The 12,617-nt window shown below is 42.9% G+C and overlaps 1 protein-coding gene across 1 annotated transcript in view; it reads left to right on the forward strand.

Annotated features, from left to right (window-relative positions):
* TNRC6A (trinucleotide repeat containing adaptor 6A) overlaps positions 1 to 12,617 on the forward strand; it is a 94,713-nt gene that overhangs the window by 27,703 nt on the left and 54,393 nt on the right. The window lies entirely within an intron of this gene.

Below are 12,617 nucleotides of genomic sequence, written 5' to 3' on the forward strand. Positions count from 1 at the left end.
GGAAAAGAAAGAAAAACAAACATTTTTTTTTGTTTAGGTTAAATAATTTTATCATTTTGATTGTGTTTTAATACTGTGTTATGAAATATTCGCACACTACTAATGGCAGTGGGAATATAAGTAGCTCTAGCTGCAAAGGAAAAATCAGAGAGAAGAATTCAAGGACAACACAAACCACAACGCATTCAGAATAGGAAGCGAATGGATTTTCTCCCTTGGCAGCTACTCAAAGTAATCAGCGAGAAAATGCAGTATCTGCATATCATGTGACAGTCTAACAGAAGTGCTCAAGGCTGCAACCTCACAGTGTGCGGATCTGTACCTCCGATCTCCTCACAGGAAAATGCCAGGGAAAATGAATTATGTTATGTATGGCAGAATCACTGGCTGCTGCCGCACAATTAATCTGCGGCGATAGGCCGAGAGAACACATATTTCATGAGGTAAAAGTGAGCCTCTTTAGAAAAGTAAATATCATGGGGCCGGCTGACTTGCTGTGTGCAGGGAGGGAAATGTCATTAAAGGGGAAAATAAGTGCTGGAAAATGTCTGTGCACCGTGTCCCCTAAGCAGAGGCTTCCTGTAGGCTTAAGGCCTATTGTCGCTAGCTGCGTGCCTGACTGGAATACACATTCACACTACTGACAGACTAATTCCCAGCCTGAAACCCACCGCCAGGACTGAAATGTACTGATAGCGGAGGCTGAAATCTGTATTTTTCTTGTTTCCCCCCCCTCTATCTCCTCTTTCTGTAGCAGCGCCAGTTTTTTGCTGGTTATAAATATGGATGAGGCGTTTAAAAAGGCTTGTTGGACTCCTGATTGCCGCCTTGTTCTGCTATGTCACCCAAAGTTCAGCCAGAGCTTTTTACATTCACAAATCTAGAAATAGTATGGATGTAAACTGACATTTTCCAGATAAGGGCTTATTTCTGCCTCGCTGTACAGAGAATATCTGTCACTCACATCAGTCTCTGCCCCATTGGAGCTTACAGTAGAAATTCCCTAACATACAAGCACACTAGGGTTAATATTGTCAGCAGCCAATTAGCCTACTAGCATACTTGCCAACTCTCCCGAAATATCCGGGAGACTCCCGCATTTTGCGAGAGTGTGGCAATCCCCCGCATCTTCATAATTCTGCCCACTTCCTAGTGAAGTGGGCAGAATTAAGTCCCAAACGCCGCGTTTCCGGGTGAATCGCAGCGTTTGGCCCCGACCCCCCCCCGCTGTCAAATGACGCATTTTGCATCATCACGTCATGGGGGCGGGTCCAAAATGACGCCATTTGGAGACCCCCCCCCCCCCGTTACGCCCACCTCCTCTGCAGGCTCCCGGATTTCACCAACAGAAAGTTGGTAAGTATGCCTACTAGCATGTTTTTGAAGGAAATCATAAAAACAAAATTACCAAATAAGACATTCACAACGGTCCCTGCCATACTTGCCTACTTCCCCGGAAGCGCGAGGCTCAGGATTTTCAGGTAACCCTCCCGGATTTCATCGGAGGCGGGGCTCAATTACGCGATTTGTCCCGCCCCACACTATGCAATGCTATGGATATCGGCGGACCCACAGTGAAGCGATGGCACCCAGTCCTGCATTTGTCACCTGACGACCAACAAGTATGGTCCCTGCCTTATTGAAGCTTACATTCTAAATGCCCTCTCACACACTCACACATACAAACACATACACTCACACACGTATATTTTATCATCTGCCAATTAACCTACTAGTATGTTTTTGGAGTGTGGGAGGCACACAATGTACCTGGAGGAAACTCACGCAAACACGGCAAGAACATATAACCTCCACACAGATGGGGCTCTTGTTGGAAAACTCATGACCCCCCCCCACCACCACCCTGTGAGAGAGCAATGCTAACCAATTTGCCACTGTGTTGTGATTGCACTGAACTGTCTGCAACACTGTTATATCCAGAAACCATCTGTGTGTTATATCCAAGTGTAACAAAAAGTAAACAACTCGGTGTAACTAAATAAAGCTATGGATAAAAACAACAGAAAGCAGCTAGTGCGGAAAAAAAAAAAAAGCAAAACAAAACAACACCTGCAGTAAATATTACAGGAAATTATTACAGGATAATATATCAAAGTGATCCGAAGTCTAAAATTCCCTTTAAGGTTATAAACTAATTACATGGTTTTTCTTGTGTTAACGTATGTACTGAACTGATGTCATGCCGGGTACACAGACTGGACGGCCGTCATGCTGAGTGTAAGGTACTGCAGAGTGAGCTGTCTCTTAACAACAGTCAGAGCAGACCTCGGCACTGCTCCAAACACAAGGATTCCATTTTACAGCTGGCAGGATTCCCAAATAAGGTCTAGAAGAGAAAGCTTGCAGCAAGCACCCGCCTTACACCCTCACCGGGCTTCATCCTCCAGGAAACTGGAGCTAAATGCTAATCCAGTATGAAAGAATTTCAACACACAATGTTTGCACTATGTCAGTGGAACATTCCATGTATGGCAAGACAATGATATTTTTAAACCTTTGCAGAACTGTAGGTAAAAAAGAAAAGCATGTAGCAACAAACGTAGGGAGAGCTGACCTGCCGACTGACAGCACTAAACTAAGGCTGAGTACACACTACAGGGATTTCAGATGATTGTTGGGCCAATCAAACCATAAACAACCGTTCAGCTCAATAATCACATTACTGTGTACGCTGCACCGATGAACAGTTATCGTTCCAAAGCACATTGTATAGTTTCATTTGACTTTTAAACAAAACTAAAACTCTGGTTCAACGATGGAACGATGTTGTTCCAATTCTGCAGTGTGTATGTACTCACAACCAGCAGTGTCCATAGATCTCTAGTCACGATCTTTTCGGCTGATGGTTATGACAGATGAACAGCACAGATCTGAAGGTAAATTGTGTAAAACGTGTATAGTGTGTACACATGAATGGGAATTTTTTTTTAACCGTTTGTAAAATTGTTAAAGATATCGCATCAGGGGAAATACTGCATAGTGTGTACCCAGTCTAAGGGCTAGATTTACTAAGCTGCGGGTTTGAAAAAGTGGGGATGTTGCCTATAGCAACCAATCAGATTCTAGCTGTCATTTTGTAGAGAGTACTAAATAAATGACAGCTAGAATCTGATTGGTTGCTATAGGCAACATCCCCACTTTTTCAAACCCGTATTTTAGTAAATCTAGCCCTTAGTCTTTACCTCTAGTATCTTCCTGTTGGCTTCTGGTACGTGTTCATTTTTCTATCAAAAGACAATTCTCACTTTACCATATAAAAATAAAGGGGGGAATTCAATTCCCCTCAGAGTATCGCCGCGCTAAACCTATTACCGCTATTATGGTAAATTTAACCTGGCTCAGGGAGCTGCGAGAAAAAAGCCGGTGGTGAGAAAAAAGCCGGTGGTGAACCTACCGTAATAACGGTATTTAAGCGCACTATTATCGTAATAACAGTAATAGTGCGCTTATTACCGTAATAAAGGTAATAGTGCGAAGCCGCGTTATTTTTTACAGTAAAGTGGCCCCAAACAGTCCATCAGCCGACATGTGGACACCATTGAACTGTCAACTGACTGAAAAATAACAGGTAGAAAATTATCTTTCACAGGTAAATTATTTTCAAAAAACTGATTAAAGTAATAAGCATACAAACACCTTTGAACCATTACCTGCCACTGATATTAACATGCCAAGTAAGGTTTGCATGACGTATTATTATTATTGCCAAAGGCTTATAGATATATGTATTCCATTCATACATTTATTACGTATATACCAGACAGGGTCAATGGCAAAGCAAGTAAGGCAATTGCCTTAGGCCTCAAGAAGTTGAAGGCTTCATATGACAAGATCGGGTTACTTTGCCACCCTGGGGGTTTATAGATTGTTTGGTGTTCACTTACCGACAATAACCTGCTGTTTCTGACCACTCCTACTAAGACACACCGGCCTACTCAGCCAACTGCGCACCAACATGTTGTCCCCAGTTGTAGGATAATAGTTGCTGACAACACCGACACCTGGAGTGCTTGCTTCTGGGAGGTGTGTCTAACTGCTGCAGCACCTCTTTGCCGGTTACTTTGGCTGGACGACCTGACCACTTACTTTGGATCAGGACTGCTGAGCAGCAAGCAGAGCCTTGACTCAGGACCCTGGGCTTAACACAGAACAGGGGATACATTAGAGTGTTAGCTCCTATGGGTAGGTGACAGGAATACAGGCAATCCAGACCCCCGTGTTTTTGCATTATACTTAGTGGCGGGGGTGTGGGGTTCTGTCCCCTGTCCACTTGCTGCCAGTCTGACAATGGGGAGTACGTGAAGAAAAAGAATGTTTTCCCCTGGCGCAAATGTGTCATTTTGGAATGTTAACAATTGTCAGTTTGTTAGACAGCAAAGTTAAAAACACTTTTCATTATTGTCTGTTTGGAGAAAGTCAGTAATGCATGTGAGCCGAGACACTTAATGTTAGTTCTGTAGCTTCAGGGCAAATCTTTACACTGTTACAATAAACACAGTATGCATGGGTCCTGTTGCGTTGTTCTATCTTTCCGTTCTGTAATGTCTTATATATGGATTTTTCCACTGTACCATGTGGTCTCAGTTATTTACTTTCTCAAAACAGACATCAATGAAAAGGGTTTTTAACTCTGCTATCTAACACATTGACAATTGTTAATACACCAAGATGACACACATGGGGCAGGTTAAATCACTCTCTGTCCTCCGGTATTCCTATCCGTGGTGTGGATATAACCCAGAGGCAGTATTAGCAAGCCATCCTCCATAGACCAACACTTGTGATCTCTCTCGTTGACAATGGGGAGTGTAAAATGATTTTAATTAAATGAATTGTGCCCTGCGTACTTCTTACCTGCAGTGATGCTATTGGCTGCTGCTTGACATGTCAGTGATATGACAAAGAGGAGCAGCACCACCGATATCCCCTCCTGCTTGTTCCACACAAAGTAAGAAGCTTTAGGAAGGTGGAAATTTATAAAGGGGGGGCAGCACGGTGGCATAGTGGTTACCACTTCTGCCTTATAGCACTGGGGTCATGAGTTCAATTCCCGACCATGGCCTTATCTGTAAGGAGTTTGTATGCTCTCCCCGTTTTTGCGTGGGTTTCCTCCGGGTGCTCCGGTTTCCTCCAACACTCCAAAAACATACTGGTATGTTAATTGGCTGCTAACAAATTGACCCTAGTCTGTCTGTCTGTTTCCGTCTGTGTGTGTGAGTGTATGTTAGGGAATTTAGACTGTAAGCCCCAATGGGGCAGGGACTGATGTGAGTGAGTTCTCTGTACAGCGCTGCGGAATTAGTGGCGCTATATAAATAAATGATGATGATGATAAAGGAGGGACCTTAAGGCAAGGGGCTCTTAGTTCCACCAGCCCTGCTGCTTTACAACAGTTGCTCTAAAACATTTTCATTGATTTGTAATTCTAATATATATACAGTTCCTATGTAAAAATTCAAAGTATGCCTCTTTTGGAGAGGTCCCAAATCTTCTTATCCACCTTTCTTACTGTATTACCTCTTTATGGATAAACAACTCAAATTGCTACAAAAAGTGCACACTGTTTATTATATTAGTTCTTTGTGGATGTTGTAAGTTCCTAGTAAGAATCCCATATCACCCAATAACATTGAGTATAATATATGTCGACAGAAATGATTTATGTCTTGTCTGTATACGCTCATTGAATTGAGGAGTCGGGTGGGAATTGTTTTACTTTGCTCTGTATCAACAGGTTGAACTTAGTGTATTTGTGTCTTTTTCCAACCTCACCAACTAGGTATGTTAGAAAGATGTGATTGGAAGCCAGTTTAGCACACAGATAATCCTGCTAATGCCATTTTGTTGAGATGTAGATTTAGCACATACTCGCCAACTTTGGATCTTCAAAGTTGGGCGTGTATTGGGGGCGTGGTCACGCTATTTGTGTCACCCTGGCGGGCCAGGATAACCCCACCTACTTCACCAACGAAGTGGAGAGGATTCAGAGGTTACCCTGTTCTCCAGGAAGAGCTCCCAAAAATTCGGGAGTCTCCCGGACATTCAGGAGGAGTAGGCAACTATGATTTAGCATTGAGATGCGGCAGATGCAGCATAATTGCAGAACAACCAGACGTATTAGCAGATGTAGCAAAATATCCAGATGTGACTATGCCCAAAACACATGGTTGCCAATTTATTTGTTTCTCCCAGAGGGGGTTCAAGTGGCAAGTGTGTGTGGTAGATGTTGCCCCGCCCCCTGCCATGCAACGATTTTTGCTGCACTGCGGGGGGGGGGGGGCCTTAATGAACTAAACTGAGTCATTAAGCCCCGCCTCTGTCCAGGGAAGGGTGTCTGCTCTTCCGGGAATCTTGGAGAACTCATTCAGCAGCCTGACAGACATTCCGGTGACTAGGTAATTATGACACAACGATTCCTTACTTGTTGGCCAGAAACAAATTCTAAGCTGTTGATTCTGTTCGAGATGGAAAAGAAACCAAAGAAATTAAATATGGATTGCTGCTTTTAGGCATGCATGAGGGGGGAAGGGGGGGATTCAATTCGGCCGCGCTCCACGCAACGTGATTTTAACCCTGATTTCTGCTGGCGGCCCCCCAAGCTGCGGGCAAAAAGCAGCGTTAAAGATTACTGTATTAACGTTAATAATGCACACTATTACTGTAATATCGGTAATAGTTCGGGGCCGCATTACTTTCGGCAGTAACGCACCCAATTGAAATCCCCTCGCGGAGAGTAATCACTACAGCATCATTTTCTGCAGCACAGTAGCCGTCTTATTGAAAACAATTAAATGTACACATTCAGTTGCCATGTGTGTCACATTGTGGTGTATTTTTAGTAATTCCTCTTTAAAAATAACATTGACCCAAGTTAATTGTGTTTGAACCCTGGTATAATTGAACAAAAATATGTGTAGTTTATGCACCTGATTTCCAGTGAGTGGCTATTGTTGTAGAACTGAGCTGTGCCTAGTGTATAAATTGTAGATAAAATCAAGGCACTTAGCGTCTTGATCAGCAAAGTCCTCTCTGCACAAAGGGATTGTATTTAAAGATTTATCTTTTGTAAACACTGCAGACAATTAGCATGGGCAGCTAGCAGCCTGGAATAAAGCCATGACATATTTGCATAACTTCAAATGAACACTCTATTCGTGTTTACATAAAACACGCTGTGTATAATTTCTGAAATATTATCTCAGCGTTTCCTCGGGACTGCGTTAATATGAAACCGTAATGATTCCCCGCTAGAACGTTTAGATGCTCACACTGTGATCATTTGTATTAAAATATTAATGACATTAGTTCCACAACTAAACGCAGACCTGCCAAAAGTAGCTCGTTAGGAAAGAGTGTAAGTGACTGGCGTGCAGCCCGTATAAAATGCATTACCTAACGTACCCTTCGTGGGTGTACTCTCCAGCAGCAAAAAAAAAAGCTCTTCTATCCTATAATTATCTATGTATGTTCATTAACACAGGCTTAGGATATTCCTACGTGCTGCAATTTTGATGGTCTCTAAAGCTGGGTACACACTACACGGTTTTCATCCAATAATCGTCTCAACCAGCCAACATACGACCGCTCGTTCAAAAGTCGGGTCAGTGTGTGTAGTGACACGATGGTCGAAAGTCTGCCCAAATGGATGATTGTCTCCTCATTTGGTTGGTCGTACCATTTAATATTTTCGTTCCAATCTCGCTTCCGCTGTGTAGTGTGTATAAACTTCCGACCGATCCACAACAGTGAGTACGAAATTACAGTCATTGCCCACGACAACATGACTGTAAAAAGTCGCTAAAGGGACGTCCGCTCTTCCCTTTATCGTCCTAAACAAGGCTAGTGTGTATGCAGTCCATGGACCGAGCGATCGGACCATCGATCGCAGGTAAAATCGCTCGGCATAAAAAGTTGGTTGAAATTTCTGTAGTGTGTACCCAGCTTTAGGCTGATATAGCCAACACCCAGCTGAATTCCGGGTAGGTCTCTCGGACTCTCTGGAGCAGTGGCATAACTACGATTGGTGCGGTAGCTGCAGTGCACCGGGACCCAAATGCAGAGGTTTGGGGGCCCCGGTTCCATTCTTCACGCCTTCCTGCACCAGGGCCCATAGCTCGCTAGTTCCACCTCTGCCCGGGAGAGTAGGTCAACCTCCCGTATCTGCCCACGAATTAGAACCGCAATGATGCGATTCTTATGGAATTGCGCTATTTTGGCCCCGCCCCCCGCTGTAATATGACGCATATACCTCATGTCATGGGGCAGGGCCAAAAATGATGTTATCTGCTAAGCCCCACCCCCTCTGCCCATACTCCTTCCAGGAACTCCCGGAGGGGCACTTGAAAAATTAGGCAAGTATGATATAGCCATAATTGGTGGTCAGCATTCCTGCCAACTGTCTCGATTTCGGCTGGACATCTCGATTCTCAGGACTTACACAAATGTGGGTGGGGTTTCACAAAAAAATGTGTGTTTATGGGATGAACAGGGCCAGGTTTTGTGCAGACTGGGCAAGGTTTATTTCATCCCAAATTTGTGAGTCTAAATGTTGGTGAGGTGTGGGGCTGCCCGATGGTATCTGGCCATTCTGGACAGTCGGCTCTGTCTAATTTGAATGCATCCATGTGTCCCCAAATTGGACGTAGTTCCGCCGTATCTGCCCTGTACAGAGGCACCTTCATGTTTTGGCTATCCCCCTGGAGAAAAATCTTGCGAATGCTGTAGAAACCAGCAAAAAGCCTTTGATGTCAGTAACTGTTTTCTCACCAAATATTTACTTTTACAGCCTTGTTAACACAGCATGTTGCTATACCATCAGATCAAGTATCTGACCTTGAGAGCGTTTGTAGACCCTCTCCTTGGGCCTGATTCATTAAGGATCTTAAATGAAGAGGATCCTTATTTCAGTCTCCTGGACAAAACCATGTTACGGTGCAAATGAGTGTTCTGTTTTGCCCATAAGTTAAATACTGACTGTTTTTTCATGTAGCACACAAATATCAACTTTAAATTTCAGTGTACAAATAAGCTATCAAGTATTTGTGTGTTACATGAAAAAACAGTCAGTATTTAACTTATGTGCAAAACAGAACACTCATTTGCACCGTAACATGGTTTTGTCCAGGAGACTGAAATAAGGATCCTCTTCATTTAAGATCCTTAATGAATCAGGCCCAAGGGGCCTGTCTTGATAGTAGTATCCCATCATTAAACTTTCAGAGCATGCATTGCCTTCGGTGTACAGTACAACAATTATTTACCTTGTGAGGGCTGCTCACTGGATCCATGGTCTATGACGCCTATAACAATCCCATGCCACACTGCTCTTACCGCTAGGACTGCACAAAACAAGCACAGCGGTAAGAGTAGAGAGCAGTGCAGCATGGGATTGTTAGACCTATTGAGGACCCCGGTGGATTTAGTGAAAGCCGCACATAAGACAAGTATAATTATTTTTTCTTTCTTTACACAGTACTATTTTTTTTTTTTTAAAAGCCAGAAAAGTGATAAAAAGGTAAAGGACACCCTTAAGATTTAGTAATGGTATTTAAACTGGACATGTAACTCTGGTAAGGTCAGTTTTTAGATATTTATCTTTAAGTATAGCCAGAAAGATAGTAAATGACAAAGCTACACTTCCCATAGGAGTGAGGTGCCAATACCTGGCATGCTCAATATGATAATGGCGGATCTGATTAGTTCAGCCCCTTTCCTCCAGCCCCTTCTCCATGTCTGCACCCCTGGCTCTATAGACCAGTAACCAGGAACACTGATGTATACGAGCTGAGCAAGCTGTGCCCCTTCTTGTGTAGAGCCCTGTCTACATCAAGGTTTCTCAACCTCTTTTTTAGCATGGTATAACACACCTCATACTTACCTACCCTCCCCGGGAGGCTCACGAATTTCCTGGACTCCTGGAAGAGTAGGCAAAGCTCCCGCATTGCCGAAATTAACTTTGAATGGAGGGGCGGGGCTTAATCACATTATTAAGTGGCTATGGTGACACGACAATGTCACCACGCCCCCCTTCTACCCCTTGTCACATGACTTCTTAAATCTTAAAAGTTGGCATGTATGCACCCGTGTGATGGTAAAAGTAGTTGGAACTGTAGACACATTTTAAGAGTCTCTACAAAACTTTAAATAAATAAAGATAAACCCCTATCTTAACCTGGTGACAGGTCCTATTTATAATGCAACAGATTTATGTTATGATCATGCCGATTTCCCAAGTACATGGATGCTGCCACTTTATATTACCTGCTACAAAATGTCCCTCTCATGACCAACTTGGAATGATTGCATTTCTGACGCCATAACAGGTCTAGTGTGTTTGTCAGGAGTGCCACATAAGTGGATAAAATATTAACAAAGCTCAAGAATTAGGAAAGCTTTCATAACAATTCACAAACATGCAAAGCATAATCCAAATTATAAAGACAATGACAAAAATGGAGTATTGATTTCTGTAGTAACATAAAGCTTTATAATGTACATGTCATTTCCTGATAAAAAATTTAATTAATCTTGGCCCACCTCACCTTAGTATTGCTCTGTAATGCAGGAACGTAATTTAAATCAGGGCAGAAAGGTTTTAGCAAATCTCAAACATATCAGAAACAAGATTATCTTTTTTGGTTAAAATCCACCTTTCATATTTCATTTGCTGGTGTCATCCTAAGGATGTTTGAGTTGCGATTTTACTAATTTATGCTGCATTCATTGTTAACATGTACTACAGCAGCCTAAGTATGGAAACCCTAAGTAGAAGCAGAAAACAGTTAAGAATGGTTATTTTTATTTTTACTTCTTATTTGGAAACGAGAACTTGCACAAACTGTATGAATGAGTAACACAAAATGTTTAATAATGTAACAATAAAAATACTACCTCATGGGTGTGGAATTCAATTAGCCGCGAAGGGTCTCCGGAACGTCGGTGATACACTTTGTGGCGGAGGTTTCTGTAAAATCTCTGCTAATTTGTCCTCGAAAATGAGCAGAGATTTCTACAATATTTGCTGGCAATGTGTGTTATATCCGCGGGCCACGTCGCCGGCAATTAAATTCCCCCCATGTCTCATGTCTGCACTCTATGGGCTAGATTTACTAAGCTGCGGGTTTGAAAAAGTGGGGATGTTTACTGTGCTTATTGTGTACTGTACTGTGCTGTCTCTCCTCGTATTGTAATTTCATTTGTCCCTGTACGGCGCTACGGACACCTAGTGGTGCCTTATAAATAAAAATTAATAATAATAATAATAATGTTGCCTATAGCAACCAATCAGATTCTAGCTTTCATTTATTTAGTACCTTCTACAAAATGACAGCTAGAATCTGATTGGTTGCTAAATCTAGCCCTATTTCTCATGTCTGCCCACTCTTCATCTTCCTCGCTGCCCCTGTTTTGGCTTATGCCCAATTGTTTCTGTATGCCATGAGACTTATTCTATTAATTGCTTCCATGCATTAATGACTCTGCATATCTGTACCCATGGTTGTTATCTGTATGTATTTATGTAATTTTTTTGCATGTTCTAACCCCTTACTACAGCGCTTCGGAAGCCTTGTGGAGCCTAACAAATAAAAGCTAACAATAAATAATAGTAAATAGAAAAAAGTCAGTGTGCCAATTTATATATTTTTAAATTTAATTGATGGGAAGTGTTAAGACAAAAGGAAGATTGGGAGAAAAAACACATGGTGCCTACCAGGTTGTATACCGTGACCAAGTGAACGTATACATTATGTGAGAGGCGCACACAATGCAGTGAGATCATCCAACAGGCATGTCAGTGAAATAATATCAAATAATTATGGGGTTACAAGGTTATGGAAAGCAAATGCAAAGGGGGGCCCCCAAAATGGAATAAAATGTGCCTACTTTTCCTAGTAGTTATAAAGTATTTTATTCCGGAGAGACAATAAACCATGTTCTTAACATGCTGGAGGGGGAATTACAATTACAGAGCCATGTGTGACTCTACTGAGAAAATAAGGAAGTGGGATAAGTTGATGAAAGTGTAGTAATTACAGCTGAGGTGATCTGAGCCTCCTATAGTGATGGCTGAGGTGATCTGAGTCTCCTACAGTGATGGCTGAGGTGATCTGAGCCTCCTATAGTGATGGCTGAGGTGATCTGAGCCTCCTACAGTGATGGCTGAGGTGATCTGAGCCTCCTACAGTGATGGCTGAGGTGATCTGAGCCTCCTACAGTGATGGCTGAGCCTCCTACAGTGATGGCTGAGGTGATCTGAGCCTCCTACAGTGATGGCTGAGGTGATCTAAACCTCCTACAGTGATGGCTGAGGTGATCTGAGCCTCCTACAGTGATGGCTGAGGTGATCTGAGCCTCCTACAGTGATGGCTGAGGTGATCTGAGCCTCCTACAGTGATGGCTGAGGTGATCTGAGCCTCCTACAGTGATGGCTGAGGTGATCTGAGCCTCCTACAGTGATGGCTGAGGTGATCTGAGCCTCCTACAGTGATGGCTGAGGTGATCTGAACCTCCTACAGTGATGGCTGAGGTGATCTGAACCTCCTACAGTGATGGCTGAGGTGATTTGAGCCTCCTACAGTGATGGCTGAGGTGATCTG

This window comes from Mixophyes fleayi, chromosome 7, assembly GCF_038048845.1.
Source record: "Mixophyes fleayi isolate aMixFle1 chromosome 7, aMixFle1.hap1, whole genome shotgun sequence".
In the NCBI taxonomy this organism is placed as follows: Eukaryota; Metazoa; Chordata; class Amphibia; order Anura; family Limnodynastidae; genus Mixophyes; species Mixophyes fleayi.